Genomic DNA, 16,620 nt, shown 5'->3' with positions numbered 1-16,620 from the left:
AAATCAGAACGTGGATTACCCCTGGTGACATTAACAGGGAGGGGCAAGAGTGAGCCTTCTGAAGCGGGATAATGTTCTATTCCTTAGTCAGGTGATGGTTACATGATGATGCATTTGTAAAAATTCATCAATTTGTATACTTAATATTTATGCACTTTACTGTTAATATGTTCACACTTCCGTAAATTATGAAAAAACGTGTGCTTGACTGAAGTTAAGGGTGGTTTAAAACAACAGGGAGAGGTTAGAGAAAGGTATAGGATAACACTGTAACCTTTTAAATCAAGAAAGCAGCTTAAAATCCAACACAGAAAGTGACAGGGAGTCATCTCGGGAAGCTTCAAGGCTGGGAGGAAAATATTTATGATAAATATACCTAACATTCCTTCTAATTCACTCAACAAATATTTATCAAGCTCTAGACACAGTCTGAGGGAGGAGGCGGGAAGGAAAACGCTCCTGTCCTCGTGCAGCTTGCAGTCCTAAGGCATATAAACACCCAGAGCACAGTGCTGCTGCAGAGACATTCCACAGCCTGTGAGAGGATAGAGAGGGAGCAGCTCGCAGGGGAAATGCGATGTCATCTGAAGTTCAAGTAGGGAATTAAGCAAAATTATAACCACCACAGACACAAAACAATCACATCACCTTGCAGACTAAGATTGTCACCTCCAGGTTAGAAAATTCATTACTTTTCCCAGCATAGAAAAGCTTCTGAGCCATCTGAGGTTTTCTCCCCTTAAATTTCATATAACTACATTGCCACTAATAACCTCTCTAATTCAAAGGGATGGTCTGAAGATCACGATCCTGTCCGTGCAGCTCTCAAGAGAAAGACATCACCTACACATGGTTAGAAAGGCCACAAGTAAGAAAAACGTGGCCAAGGTTTCATAGATTTCTCCATAAAGACTGTACGCTCCAGCTTCTAAGTCTACAGAATCGAATTTTGCTCAAATCAAAAAGTATTTATTGAGCCCCGATTTCATACACTATAATAGAAACTGTGCAGTATACAGAAAAAAAACACACAGTTCTTACAATCATAGATCTCATAGTTTGGGAGCAAAGTCAGACTTATAAACACAAAATAAAAAGAAAGGAAAAAAGTAGCAAAAAGAACAAGTAAATGGTCAAGAATAATACAAACACACCAAAATGCATGGTGTAAGCTATCATATCCCATAGTGAGCATTCTGCCAAAGGACTATACGGCCAAATGATTTTGAAAAGTGACATGCCACATATCTCTTCACATGAGCATTTTAAAGGCTTGAGTACTCTACCAAGTAAATACTGGTTGACTCTTTCAACACAGCACTTACCAAAGTTATTTGACTATGAACCCCTTCTGAATGCATTATACCTCTTAGGGTTCCATCAGAAAGACTGACAGAAGACAGGGAAAGCTCTAATTAGAGAAAGGAGAGCCCAAGCCCTAATTCCTCAATCCATAACATGCAGATGCTTTTCAAAATCACCTAACTCCCCTTGAAACTAAACTGGCTACTAGAGAAAGGAAATGAATCCGAACTTTCCCGCAGCCTCACCTTCCCTCTGCAGCCTTTCCTGATGCTCTCTTATCTTGCGTCTGGCTAGAAGTAAACTAAGCCTTTTCTAAAAACTCTGGGCAGGTATCTGCACCTCCCTTAGAGCCGTGAGAAATTTCTGTCCTGATCTGTTTTATTCAGCTTTTTTCTCTTTTCATCTCTCTTTTTGAACTAGGACTCCAAGTTTGTGTCCACAGTATATAGTCCACTGCTGTTACACAATAAACACATATAAATACAAGCAGCTGCTGAGTAGTAGAAAGAACATCTTCCTAGGACACAGTCAACCTCTGTTCTAGTTTGCTGTTGGTCACTTTTTAACTGTGTGCCCTTGGATAATTTGCTTAACCCCTGTGGACCCTGATATCCTTATCAATAAAACAGGATAACAAATATTTCCTTCATAGGCTGCTCTAAGGATCAAATTAGACAACATTTTATGAAAAGCTTCATAAATGGTGAAGTGTGATACAAATATGACTGTTGATACTTTTATTTTACACACGTGTTCACATGCACACTAGATTCTTTAACAAGGCTGCAGGCCATCCAGAGGATGCAGTCCCCTCCAGGAGTGGGTCTAAACAGACGTCACTCTGAGCTCTGTGACTCTCGTCAAGATCCACTGCCTAATGGTGAACCTGTCTTCTGAAATTAGACTTGAAGGCATCTAAGCCATCCTTGGTCTCACAACACAGTCAGTTGTCCTTTCGCAAGAGCACTTCCTCGTGTCATCTTCCCGCTTCTGGCAGAAAAAAATGATTGGCTTGCTAGAGATCATCCATCGTAGCCTAGAGCTTCACCTGCCCTTGTGTTCAGGGACCTGGAAGCTTCAGTAGCTTCAGCTACACAGAGACCCTGCAGCACCCAGGGGTTCCTCATTCTCAATTACACAGAGAAACAGGATGAGTCCCAGGTCCTAGTCCGGACTCCTGCATTATTTAGCTTATTAGTGACTTTGCTGGTGCACTTTAAAGTCCTGGTGCCTCAGTTTCCACTAGTTTTATTAGGAAGAGTTACAGTCAAAAGCTAAATTAGAACTTTCACAGAAGACTCACTGTGTCCCAGACCAACGCTGCGCCAATTGTGAGAAAGCACGGGGGCTCCAGGACAGCCTCCACCTTCAGGCATTCTGTCTACTGGAGAACGCTGCCCATTTGCCATCCTCCCCATCCCCATCCCCAGTCTTGTCCCTAAAATGCAGAGATAATATTCTAAGTCTTCCTGGGAATCCACAGAAGCCAAAACTAGAGAGCCTTAAAGAAAATATCATCTCTCTGTACCCAAAGTGTTAAAGAAAATCCCCTTATGAACTAACACTGAGGAGGTCTGTGTGAGTCTGTGTCCCTGTTGAGAAAATTCTATGGCTTCTTTCACTGAATTTTGGACACCAGGATCATCCTGACAGATGGCAATGTGTACCCACCAGTCCCATAGTCTGGGATGTGACCTCAGTCCACCTGATCACTCTGGATGGAGAGAAGGGGTCGGGGGCTCCGGCCACTGTTCTTTACATGTGCAGTTAGCACTTGGTGACCTCACTGCAAATAAAGTAAGAACATGCAACCCCCCCTTTCATCAGAATGAGAATGATCTGAAATTGTATAGTGCTATTATCTACTGATCCATAAACCACTGAAGACTCAAGTGACCCTAATTTTAACAAGTACACCTCACCTTCCCCATATAGCTACTTAGAAAAAACTCCACCCTCGCAGAGAGGTGCTCAAGCAGTGCTTAACATGAGGTTTTAAAATGCCTTGACAAGAAAATTGAGCTGGAGGGCAGAACATACAGTAGAAAAAAAAAAATGACAGAGTACAACTAGGGCATTCTCTGGCTGCAACATAAGCTTTTCAGGGACATTTTTTCCCATTGCAAAGCTAATAAACAATAACTGAGCACCTACTATGTGAACCCTCTGTGCTAAATGCTAAAGGATGAGAAAGATTTTAACATGCCCTAGGCATCCAGGAACTCACAACCTAGTACAGCTCTCCAGCACACGTGTTGCTAATTACAACCTTGTACTTAAAAGCCTATTCTTTTAGTGAAATGTTCCAGCCCTGGCTCTGCCACTTAGTGACTGCAGAACATTGAGTGAGTCACTTAATCCACCTGTGCCTGAGTTTCCTCAACTGTAAAATGGGGAGAAGAATAGGACCTACTTCATATGTTTGTTGACAGAATTAGATGAGTTAACATACATAAAATGCCTAAATGAATATTTGCTATTATTATTTCTTTAACTGTACCAAGTAGTTTAGCTGTGTTTGCTCAGGCTATTGTTAAGTATACAAATCAGTCCAGGCAACATGCTCCAAGGAAGGAATTACTTGCATTTTACTGGGGGGAAGGGGTTAAGGCGGGGAGACCCCTTGAATGGCATTACAGCTGGACACTGAAGACAGGCAACGCTCTGAAATGCAGCCATGCATAGGGCAAAATTAAAACAAAACAAGCTCTACTTTTTACCACTGAGCAGAGAACAAGAAGGAAAACTTGTTGAAAAACTCTAATTAGACAAATATTATCTCGCAGTTATGAAGTCCCTAAAACCATGGACTAGGAACAGCGATTAGAAATAGGAATTTTATTCTGCACATCATTTCTATGGCATCCACTCCATGGAGCTGCTAATCCCATCAATGCATGGTTACCACCTTCTGGCCTAGGTAGCAGCACTAGTGATTATAGGAGTTAACGGGACATTACCCAAGCAATGGGGCCATAAAAAGTATGTTCGATTATGCCGACAATGCCAGTTCAAGAATGGATGGCTTTCTCATTAGCACAAAAAATATTTTTAAAACACTTTGCCACTCACAAAGTTTTTTTCACATACACATATTCATTTAAACCTTTGAAGACTGTCAGGAGTCTGATATTTACTATCAATCCCATTTTACAGAAAAAGTAGTGATTTCCCCAAAGTTCCACAGATAATAAATGGTGAAACCAGTGCAAACTCAGATATCTTCTTTCTTTCTTTCTTGTTTTTCTTTGCAGGGAAAGATTTGCCCTGAACTAACATCTTGTTGCCATACTTTGTCTTTTTTTTCCTCCCCAAAGCCCCAGTGCATAGTTATTTATCCTAGTTGTAAGTCCTTCTAGTTCCACATGAGCCACTGCCACAGCATGGCAAGTGACAAGACAGGTGGTGTGGGTCTGCAACCAGGAAACAAACCTGGGCAGCTGAAGCAGTGACAGCACTAAACTTTCACCACTAGGCCATCAGGGCTGGCTCATCGAACTCAGATAGATATCTTGACCCCAAATCTCATGATCTTTCTGCTGTATGCTCTCTCTCTGCTCTGGTTGTGACTACTTTAAACGTTTGTGTTAGAGACATGGGGCCACAGAAATGCTATTTTCTACTGGGGTCTGAATGTCTATCTTCTGCTTAGCAAACGGTCTCAGCATTCGTCATGTTCTAAAGAAAATCCCATGGTGCTTCATGCCATTGATCTGTAGCTGTCTCCAACAGAAGGACCTGAATGCCTGCTGTGGCCCTGGGAATTTTAAATAAGAAGTCAATGAGAGATGCTGGTAAGTGGATCTGTAATTGTCTAGGGGCGGATAAAACCTTGGTGGAATAATAATCATATCAATATGCTGGCTACATGAATGATCCTGCAGTGAATTACAACAGGGTACTTCAACTCCGAAGCCTAGGGTGGCACATCTGCATAATTAATCTCACTCTGCAATAACCCGGCAGGGTCAGCAAGATTGGCATTCTGCAGCCAAAATTAATGTCTTATTATTTCAGTCCCCTTTGGTGTTTCTTCAGATTCCGGAAAATAATATCAGATGTAGCAGCTCTGTTGACAGAGAGACAGGGTTTTAAAGGGTCACCAAGTTACAAAAAAAATCCTCACATAAATCCTGGTAGGTAGACAGAGGATAAATTCAATACATAGTCCTAAAACACCTACTAAATTTAAGGCTCTTGATATTTTTTTAATTTTATTCTTGGATTAACTTAGATCCTCCAAAGACCACATATTGATCCATACTGTCCAGCTTGGGCTTCTACAGAATCATTTTAAGAAATCACATTTTGGTACTGTGTCCTCATTTTAGAGAAACATTAGGTTATTAATATTAGGTGAAAATTAGGTTCAAAAGTTATCTTTTTCTACAGAACTTCTCAGGGCCTTTAGAATGCTAATGCACACTGTGAGTCTAAATTACTTAGGAATCACTTACAGGGCTCCTCAAACTTAATTGACTTTAGGAATCCTTGTTTAAAATATCTCCGAGCATTAGGATTCTTGGCACAGTTTAGAAATGCTGACTGGAGTTCTTTCAGGAAAAAAAAGGGGGTTTCATCTGTAGAAGGAACCCGGCAATAGACCAAGACCAAGTGATGAGAAATTCCTGTAAATTCTCTCATGGGGTGTATTAGAAAAGCTCGTAGGGGGAAAAGGGCCATGAATTCTTAATTGGGGAAAAAAGTGGGAAATTCAAAGCAATTTTCTAATTTCCTAAGGTATCCCTATGGCAAGCTGATGGAGAAACAATCGCATAATGACTAGCTAAAATGAGAGATAAGACGTGCTGGTGGATTTAAGTATGGTAATGCTTTGCTCGGCCAGTATAGCTAACTGGAGTTGATTATGATTTCACTTCTTCTAGCATTTTGGATGCTTAAACTCTGCTGCCAAATCAGAACATAAGATACCATAGAGAAAGAGTCAGAAAACAGAGGGCTCTCTAATTTCTCTAATTATCTAAGGAGTCAGCATACATAAGGAGACCTGGCAAATAACCCTTTCACCTCTGTGACCCTAATATATGATAGAAAAATTAAAAGTGCTATTATTTTTAATTGGTCTGCCCTTCTCTGAAAAAGAGAAAGAGGAGAAAATGCATGTATTCATTAGGGTGACCTGAAAACCAGTAGTTTTTTGTATGTAAATATTCTTTCTATCCACTGATGCTTGAAAAGCAGACCGAAATCTTGTTCTTGAAAGGAGAAATATTTACTAGATCACAAACAAGAAGGCTGTAAAAGCCTTAGGTAAGTTTTGGGTGCCATGAGGACACCTGTAAGGGCTGACTGATGACAAGGACCAAATCAATGTTCCTACACAGCACATCTTAATTCTATTTCCTTGATGTCCTTCAAATGACATTCTGGATCCTCCAGGGTCTGGCAGAAAAACTCCTCTATCCAACGCTTTTCTGTACCACTCCTCATATAACCTGGACTCTGGCCATACGTACACATACAGATGGTACCATAAATCACCCCTGTGTCTCCTTTCCCTTTTAATCATCCCTTCTGCCTAGAATGCCATGCATCCCCTCTTCACATGTACAAACACTGCCCATCCTTCAAGATCTATTTTCAAATCCATTTCCTTCATGAAACCTCCCCGCCTCTCTTAGCCAGATGTAATTTATCCCTTCTCCCTACAACTTTCCCTATGGTCACAGCAACGTAATTCTTTACCTTGTACTACAATTATGTGTGTATGTCTTCTCTCTTGGATCCCTTGAGAACTGGTCCACCTCTGATGAATGTCTGTCTCGTAGGGCCTAGCACGAAGCCTGGCATATGGAAAGTGCTTAGTACTGTGTGCTGAATGACTGCAGTCTTCTGAAGAGAGTGATCCTATAGCCTGTTTCTCAGTCTAGGAAAATACTGTAACTCTTTCATTTGTTTTCCACACTTCGGTTCTCTCAACACTCATTTCTTTCTCCAGATCATCTTTAGGGAGGTGTTTTCTCACTAAATTCTGTTAGACAATTTACAAGAATACCCAGGGACTGTCATCTGTTTTGTCAGTGTAAGACTTGGTTATGCTTTATAATACATACATTTGCGTTTATCCTGTGCATGATGACACTGAACAAGAGCGATCCCCAGTGAGCTCCTGCCCAAGTGTCCACATAGGGAACTCCTGGGACTAGCCCTGGAATATTGTTTAATTTGAATTCACAGTGTCTCATTCAACATTATTGTAGCTCATTATTTTTTGGCCAGGGTGAAACCCCCTGAGCCTGCTGCTGCTGGGCAAAAAGAAAATTCCCTTCTTCCTAACTGTCATGTTCCAGTGGCTGGCTGTATTTCTAACTGCCATTCCTAACCCCTCAGAAGCTCTGAGGAGGCATCCAGACTTAGAAAGGAAGAGCTGATGTGAGGATGTAACAGACATCCCCTTGGCCCCGTCCCATCACTCCCCAAACCCTACACTCTGGAGTTTTTAAACCTGAAGCATGACATGGATGAGGAGAGAGGGGTGTGGTCCAGAGAAAGCAGAGGAAAGTAGAGAGTGGAGAGGTTACAATCCAAGCCAGAAGCACGTCTGGAGAGGAGAGGACTCTAAGAAATTTAACCTGGAGAACAATATCTGTTCATTCATTCAATAAATACTCTCCAAATTCCTACTGTACGCTAGATACCTTACTCAACTCAAATAACTCATGCTTTAACAGTATACACAGTGCTTCTTTCCATGTCCTGTTTTATTTGACCTTCACGACACTTCTTCAGGAAAGAATATAATTTTCCTGTTTTACAGATGAAGAAATTAGGTGCAAAAGGGCGAACTGTCTTACTCAAGATATCATAGCAATCAAATAGCAGAGCTTGGTTTTAAATAAGGTTCTCTGATTGCAGCAGATGATCTGCCTGATTCTTTGACATCTTCTGCCCAGTGCCCATGGCAGGCTAGAAACCAAACACGTGAAGGAAGCATTCAATATTTAGTTTGCTGTGTTTCACAAAATAACCCAGAAGATCAATTAAGAAAGATAAAGATTCACTGGGGCAAAGGTCATGGAAAACGCCAACCTACATTAGTAAAATCTCTGAATTATAAGCAAAAAATATCTCACTGAAAAAGCAGTTTTCATTACGTTGAAAGCAATGGAGTGGCACAAATGAGACGTTTCTGGGAATTGCACAGACTCAGATTATTTATAATTGGTGTAGCATCACTTGTATAAATGAGGGCACCACATTCAAAGGTTTTAAAGTTGTTTTCCGCAGTCAGTTTCCCAAGAAAACACCTTTGTGTTTCAAATCCTGGGCAAACCGACCTTTACTTATCACCTATAGGCAGGATGTTGAAATCTCAAGGGCAGTTTTTAAGAGGTAGGTTAAAATGCTAATGACGGTGGTTGCCAGGGGTTGGGGTAACGAAGGAATAGGGAGTAAGTGTTTAAAACGTACAGTTTCTGTTGAAGAAGAAGAAGTTCTCGAGATGGATGGTGGTCCCGGCTGGTGACACCACAACAAGGTGAACGTACTTAATACCACAGAACTGTGCAGCAAAACATGGTTAAAATGGTGAATTTTATGTATATTTTACCACAATAAAAAGTAAAATTTTAAAAAATGATAATGAATTATCAAATCAGATTCCATCACGAAGGTATATAATTTGTTATAGAAGGCCAAAGTCAAACCTCAGCTGAATCTCTGGTTGATCACAAACTCAGAAAAACATTAAGACTTTATATCTGAACTGCATTAGTTAAACATCCTAAAATACGTCCTAGCCTCTGTAAAAACAAATACAAATTAAAAATAAGAGGTTTAATTCTCCTTGTTGAAAACAAAGGAAGAGAGTTCCCCCTCCTCCTTTTTGTGAGAGCATTTACTTGAGAAAGTGAGTAACTGTTCCACACTTTCTCCTCTCTTTATACAAATCCTTTTGAAGACTAGATAAATCTCCTGTCAGCTTTGGAACCTAGGAATGTCTTTCTCAAAGATCTGGGGGTCATCTCTTTGCAATGTAAACACCAAGACAGAGGCGCTATCTCCCAGTTCCTGTGGGAGGGCAGGAGCCTAGCTTCCCTGAGGTGCCTTGCTCCAAGCTGCAAAACTACTTCCTGAACAGATGCAGCAATCCCGCTTCTGGGTATTTGTCCAAAACAACTGAAATCAGAATCTCGAGGAGATACCTTCACTCCCATACTCATTGCACCACTATTCACAATAGCCAAGATGTGGAGATAACCTAAATGTCCATCCACAGATGAATGGACAAAGAAAATGCGGTATACACATACAACGTAATACTATTCAGCCTTAAAAAAGAAGGACATTCTGCCATATGCGACAACATGGAGAACTCTTGAGGACATTATGCTAAGTGAAATACCCAGTTACAGAAAGACGAATACTTCATGATTCTACCCATATGAGTTAACTAAAATAGTCAAACTCATAGAATCAAAGAGCATAATGGTGGCTGCCAAGGGCTGGGGGGAGAGGGAAATGGGAGTTACTAATCAAGGGGCATAAAGTTTCAGCCAAGAAAGATGAGTCAGCTCTAGAGACCTGCTGTACAACATGGTACCTATAGTCAACAATAAGTACTGTAGACAAAAATTTGTTAAGAGTGCAGATCTTATTTTAAGTATTCTTACCACAGTGAAACACAATTTAAAAAATAAAGATATGAGCGCTTTGCCCTTTGGATAAAGCCAATTAACTAACACAGAAGATCACCCCAATTACCAAGTAGAGTGGGAATGAACTGAGTGTGACAAATGTTGCTACCAAGTCCTTATTTGAGGACAAGTTACTGTTTATCTTGAAAACATGTATGCAATGGGCTACTTGGCCATATAAAAGGGTGAGTTTCTTTCTGTTTTTGCAATATCTTAGTGGATTGCCTGTGATACGCCTCACATTCTGGTTTAATGCTTATTCAATAATAAAAGTGTTTTCTTTGTTACCTTTGTGGAGAGGATTTCTGGGTTGAGAGATTTTGTTTTTAATTAAATTTCCCCAACACCTCCCAAACCTATAACATCTATAATTTTCACTAAAACAAATTTTAAGGGGAAAAAAAACCAAAACACAGACACACATGAGAGAAAAGACTAATTTTTGTTATTACAAACTGGCAGGAAAACCAAAAGAAAGGGGCAAATGAACTTCTGGAAGAAAAGGAAAGACAAATTTTAAAATAACAAGTGAGCACTGCTGTCTATGAAAACAAATTACGGTTAATTGCACATCCAGGACAGGAAGAAATTTCCCTACAGACAAGCTTAAGCAAACAGTTTGCAAAATGACTTCCAGAAAGAAAATTTTGTGCCTTTTGAGGCTTTCAGCTCCAAAATGGACATGCTACAACCATTGGTCGACCAAAGACAAACAATGGAAGGATAATAGGGGACAAAGGTAAAAAGAGACCTTGGGAAGGAGGAAGGCAGGGAGCGAGGGAGAGAGAAAAAGAGAGAGAGAATGAGAATATGAAGGTGAATAACAGTAATCAGAATTCATGGAAACTAGTTCCTCAGTGCTCTCATACACTTCCTGCCATTTCTGTATATCCAGTACCTCACGGATTTCTCGAAACAAAATCTCTAGGACAATTTTGTTACATGTTTGTCAGTATTTATCCCCTACTACTTTGTATTATGGCTATTCTTGTACAAGTTTCATCTCTTCTACTTCATTATAAGTGTTGTGCCTTAAAGGCTTGACAGCAAAATAAGTTTCGTTTTCTTTTTTATAATTCATTTTTGATTCCATTACAACGCCAAATGGAGAGCACAGAACTAGAAAGTATCTTCTAATAAACTAATAAACATAAGCAGAAAGAAGTTTTCAAACAATTTCATGATCTTAATAATCTAAAAGAAATGGATGAAACAGGCATTACACATTCAAGATTTGTTTGTAATGACAGGAGAAAAAATAGCAAGTGTCCACTGGGTTTGTTCTTATATAGGGCAAATAAGCGTCTGTTTGGTTATTTATATATTTATGATTTATATTTATAATTATATTATTTATATTTACATTTATTTTATTTTACTTACTATATTGTTATAGTTACTATTTTTGTTTTATCTATTTATTTCTTTTATTTTGTGTATTTATGATGTTTATTTTATTTATTTATATTTATTGTAATTTTACTAAATACACTCAGTATTTTTGTGAAGGATCAGGGACACCATTATACTAAAGTTTTGATTATGGGAATAATGAGTGGAATGAATAAGAAAACTACAAAACAAAGATGTAGAGACTAGAGGAGAAGACAGAAGTGACAGACAATAAGAAAAACAATAATGCCAGGGAAAGTGGGAAAGATGGAGATGTTGGGGGAAAGAATCTGAAGGGGATTCTTTTTCTGTCTATAAGGGGAGACAGAAAAAGCCCTTGTGAAATTATGAAGCTTCTCCTTTTCCAAGTTTTCAAAAAGCAAATATAATCAACTAAAACAATGTCATTTTCCTGAGATCAGTTGCACCAAAATCTGATTTTAGACCTTACCCTGACCTTGTGATCAGGCTTCCAATTCTTGAAACAAATACACAATTAGGCCAGTTGTACAGATATTACCTATTAATTATATTACCCTACTAATAAAATACCAACACAAAGTGTTTCCCTGTGCCTTAAATATAATAATACCCCCAAAGCAGAGAAGAGTAGCAAATTTAGATGGAAGGCAAAAGGCATTTATAAGCAGCTATGTTGAGGACAGTGAGAAAGTTGAGCTATTAAAAGTAAACAAGAAAACTAAATAACCAAAATACAAACAAGCAAAAAACCCACAGGGATCTCAGGGTCTGTGGCCATTTAATGTTAGAGTGAGTCTTACACATTTCAACAGGTCCTGAGGACATCATTATGCACAGTAAAACATAATTTATGTTCAAAATCCTAGCCATGAATTGTTAATTAAATGTCTAATTTCTCAGGACACTCACTATAAGACAGCTGCGCGGTATGGAACACACTTTAGAAAGACATACTGTTAAAATGGTTACAACAAGATCTTTCACCATAGAAAACCTGAGGAAGCCTTGGGACAACCAACTCACTTAATAGACAGAAAAACAAAGACATAAAGATAACATGATTGATCCAAAATCAGTTGGTTGTTGGAACTAAGCAAAGCTATAATCCAGGAACAGTGACTGTTAACGCTACTGGGTTTGTGGCTACCCGACAAATACAAAATTAGTAATTAGGAACTGAAACTTTAACTTTCATAATGTTCTATGACCTAGAAAGCAGCTATCACTGAGTATTTTCAGAGAGTTGAGGTTTTACCTTAAGAAATACTGTGATCAGAAATGTGAAGGTCAGTGGCCCTGGTGGGGACCTGACAGTTAGTTAGAAGGCATAGTTTTCCTTGGAGAAGGTGGACCTTCTAAAGCCTACGAGAAAGAAAGGCATTTTGTGTTGGACAGGAACAGAGCTACACAAAAGGGAATTTAAGTCCAACACACTTACCATGGGGAAAATAAATCATATATGTATTAAGAAAATCTCCTTCCTAGCATGTTTTTCTGGTCATCAAACTCTATTGTTTACAATCAAACAACTTTGAGAATCTGGCCTGATTCTTTTTCTAAAGACTCATCATTGCTAAATAAACAGACTAAGCAATGCATTTGAAAGCAAATTGCACAAGGAGGCAGGAGACTTGAGTTCAAGGCTCGGTGTAACTCTGGACAAGGGCCTCGGGGTTGTTATGTGTAAAGAGAGTGAACTGAACATGATGATCTCTAAGCTTCCTCATGGCTATGATTCATGTTTCTAGTCAGGTCTTAGCAAGTAGAAATGAGACCAATAGGGGAAAGATGAATACCCCATAGTATGCAATATAGTTAAAGTTTCACATATTTGCAACAAAGGCTTGTTGCAATAAAGGCTTTCTGAGTCCTATTTAAAATAGAGGACTTATTTTCCTAAGCCCTATCCTCCACTTGGCAGTTTTTATTCTCTCCTCCTTTATCCATCTTGTTATCAAGATGACCTCTAGAAAATCAGTAAGGGCCTTGGAAGTCAAATAATGTTATTTGGGATGCTATTTGGGAGGCCCGAAAAGAGAGGTGACTTTCATGAGTTCAATGGCTCGCTTGTGAAAACGTGAAAAGATGGCTTTTGATTCCCTGTCCAAGCCTTTCTCTGATGAAGCCATGCTGCCTCTGAACTCTGAAAAACTACTAGGAAATATATCTGTCTCCTAAAAATAACGCAACATCTATATACTGGGAAAGAGTCAAGTCTAAACAAGCAATGGTCCTGTGTCAAAGGAAGACAGCTACTTGGACCCAGGAGCAATGAACGGCTGCTGCTCTCTTTCCACAACTTTGTGAGGATTTACGGTGTACATGGGAAATCTTGGACAAAGTACCTCCAGGCAGTGTTGAACCGGATCCCTAAGGAGTCCTTGCAGCTATGAAGCTTTTAACATGTTTACTTCCTGGGGACAGCGGGGTTAGCCTGACTTCAGATAGCTGTGAGCTCCTGAAGCTTCTCTGTAAGGGATAGGACTTCATAGTGTGAAATATACAAACATGACAGATTTGACCAAAGCGTACTTAGCTATAACATTTCATTTAAAAAAAAAATTAAACTGAGTTGGAGATTGGTATAGTCTTTTTGAGTCCTAAGGGGAAAGATCACCATATTTAATTGAAAAGCATTGCCCATTCTTCGTTGCAGCACTGGTGGGAACGACCTACTGTCAGTTTTGCTATCTTTCTTTTTATTCTTTCCTATCAAAGCTCTTGATCAACTGCCGGACACTTTCAATCACTGTAACACTCCTTCCTTCAAGAACCAAGGAACGGTCTCAATGCTGACACTAAATCAAAGGATTATCATTTTTGAACAGCACAGCTTTCAGATTAGTAGTAAACTAATTTAAAAAAGAGAGAGAAAATAGAAAAAAATGGAGCCTTGCACTCCTGACATCCTGGCCTGCAAGCGGCTCTCCTTTGAATCGGCAAAAAAGAAACAGCTCTCAAAGACACTTTCTCATATGCTGCCAACTGCAGAGGGAATATTTTTCGGGGGATGCTTGTCTGGTCTGACTCAGACTTGTTTTAGGGTGTGTCTTCATTCCTCCAAGAGGTCGGCCCTGGGCAAGACTGCATTCATTAGTAATTAAAAGAAAAAAAAAATCCAGAGCTGGCAGCCAGTGGGAAATTTTTCTACACGGATGAGCACCTCCCACGTGCTCTAGTCACAGACACCACTGGGCTGGTGGGAGGGCCTGACGGATCCGTGCCAGGCCCAGACACAAGTCTTCCATTCTGACACCGAGGGCTGCCAAGTGAGAAGGAACCACATCCTTCCTCATCCTAAGTCCCCTTCTTAAATCGAGTAGTTGTTCAGTCGGGGAAGCACAGGGGGGAGAGAGGAGGCGACATCACTAGTTGGTGTTAATTATAACAAGGGGAAACCTTTATTCCCAATATAAAGTTTCTAAGGGAATTCAAGACAGAATCTCAAGGCCGGAAAAGCCCTCAAATGTCATTTTGAGTCAAACTTCTTTTTCCAATATTCAAATCTCCCTGTAACATCCTTGCCAAGTGGATGTCGAGGCCCTCTTTAAATATCTCTAGCGATGGTGAGCTCATTACCAATTCACTTTTTATATGGCCCAAACATTGATAAGTGTCTCATTATGTTGAACTGGACTCTGGAACTGGGTTCAGTTGTCCCGGTTGAGGTCTCTGGAGCCACATCAGGCAGATGCCTCTCTCTTCTACAGACACCTTCGGGCATCTAATCCAGTGGCTCCAGTACTTGAAAGCAGCATTTCCCTGTCTCCATAGATCTCCCTTTCAAAAATGGGATACTAGTTCAACAAACACCATAGGATTTCACTCATACGTGGAGGATAAACAAACACACACATAGATACGGAGAGAACAGATTGGTGGTTACCAGAGGGGAAGGGGGATGAGGAGGGCAAAAGAGGTAAAGGGGCACAAATGTATGGTGATGGATGGAAACTAGACTTTTGGTGGTAAACAACATACAGTCTATACAGAAGCTGAAATATAATGACGTACACCTGAAATTTACATAACGTCATAAACCACTGTGACTTCAACAAAATAAACAATAAAATAAAATAGGAGACTAGGGCTTTTGGGAATCACTTCTTCCCCTACTCTCCTTTCCAAAGCTCAAAGTGAGAAAAGCACACTGAGGAAACGAAAATGCCATTAAAACAGGAAGAACTGGCATCAATCGATTAAGGTACTTCCAATACTGTCTGGGCTTAAAAGGAAATTGAAAAAGGGAGAAAAGAAAGCAATAAAAGGCCAGAAACTCCAATGACCAATGGGGTAGCTCACCCAAGCTTGGTTTCTAGGGAATTGTTGGACAGATCAGCGTAGCGTTTAAACATCTATTACAAGATGCTCACGTACGTGTAAGCAAATCGGATGGGGCTGTGGGATAGAGGGCACGCACGCCTCAGCACATGGAAGCAAAGCTCAAGGTTTCGGCATAGGTTTGGAGTCACACAGACCTGGAGCCACCTCCTCTGTAGCTGTGCAAGCTTCTTAACCATGCTGGCTCTCAGTTTCCTTACTGATGGATGGGTCAGTAAAGCATTTCCTTGAGTCAGGCATGAGGACTACATGAGATAATTTTATAAAGCACCAGACACATAGTAAGCACTCAAATTTGTTACCTATATTTTTTTCTTATTACTAGAAGTCTAGCTTTCGATTCCACCAAACTTTTCCCTACATACTGTAGCAAATACAAGGAAGCAGAAAACCCATATATCTGGTGGGCAGACATGAAGCCAGTTCTCCTGTGGGAGAACCAAAGCAAGGGAAGCATCTCGTTACAGTAGGAAGTACAACACTGTACTAGAACTTGGAAGGCCAGTCATAGACAAGTTCAGCTGACTCTAAACCAGGCACATCTCTCTCTGGCCTATTTGCAAAGCCAGGAGTTTAGCCATTTTGATCTTAACAACCCAGAATTCTCAGAGAACCATCACAAGTACTCCATTTAACGGTAGCTGGGGAATCCTGATTTCTATTTTTTTTTTAAAGATTGGCACCTGAGCTGACATCTGTTGCCAATCTTCTTTTTTCTTCTTCTTCTCTCCAAAGCTTCCCAGTAGATAGTTGTATATTCTAGTTGTGGTCCTTCTGGTTGTGCCACATGGGACGCCACCTCAGCATGGCCTGATGAGTGGTGCCATGTCCGCATCCAGGATCCGAAACTCTGGGCCACTGAAGTGGAGCACGCAAACTTAACCACTCGGCCGCAGGGCCAACCCCAAAAGCTTGATTTCTATCTGCCTCCTCCTACTCCCCT

At 40.2% G+C, this 16,620-nt stretch overlaps 1 protein-coding gene across 9 annotated transcripts in view; it reads right to left on the bottom strand.

Moving 5' to 3' along the window:
- IL1RAP (interleukin 1 receptor accessory protein) overlaps positions 1-16,620 on the bottom strand; it is a 131,189-nt gene that overhangs the window by 99,186 nt on the left and 15,383 nt on the right. For 3 of the 9 annotated variants that reach the window (XM_070242690.1, XM_014732812.3, XM_070242693.1), the window contains exon 1: positions 1,551-1,723. The exons of the other annotated variants lie outside the window; for them this stretch is intronic. The gene's annotated coding sequence lies outside the window, so the exon portion shown is untranslated. Of the gene's footprint in view, positions 1-1,550; positions 1,724-16,620 lie in introns of those variants that run through there. 9 annotated transcript variants of the gene reach the window in all.

The sequence above is a fragment of the Equus caballus genome, chromosome 19 (genome assembly GCF_041296265.1).
Source record: "Equus caballus isolate H_3958 breed thoroughbred chromosome 19, TB-T2T, whole genome shotgun sequence".
Classification (NCBI taxonomy): Eukaryota; Metazoa; Chordata; class Mammalia; order Perissodactyla; family Equidae; genus Equus; species Equus caballus.
Note: the sequence above shows the minus strand (reverse complement) of the source record. Positions and strands in the feature narration are given on the sequence as shown.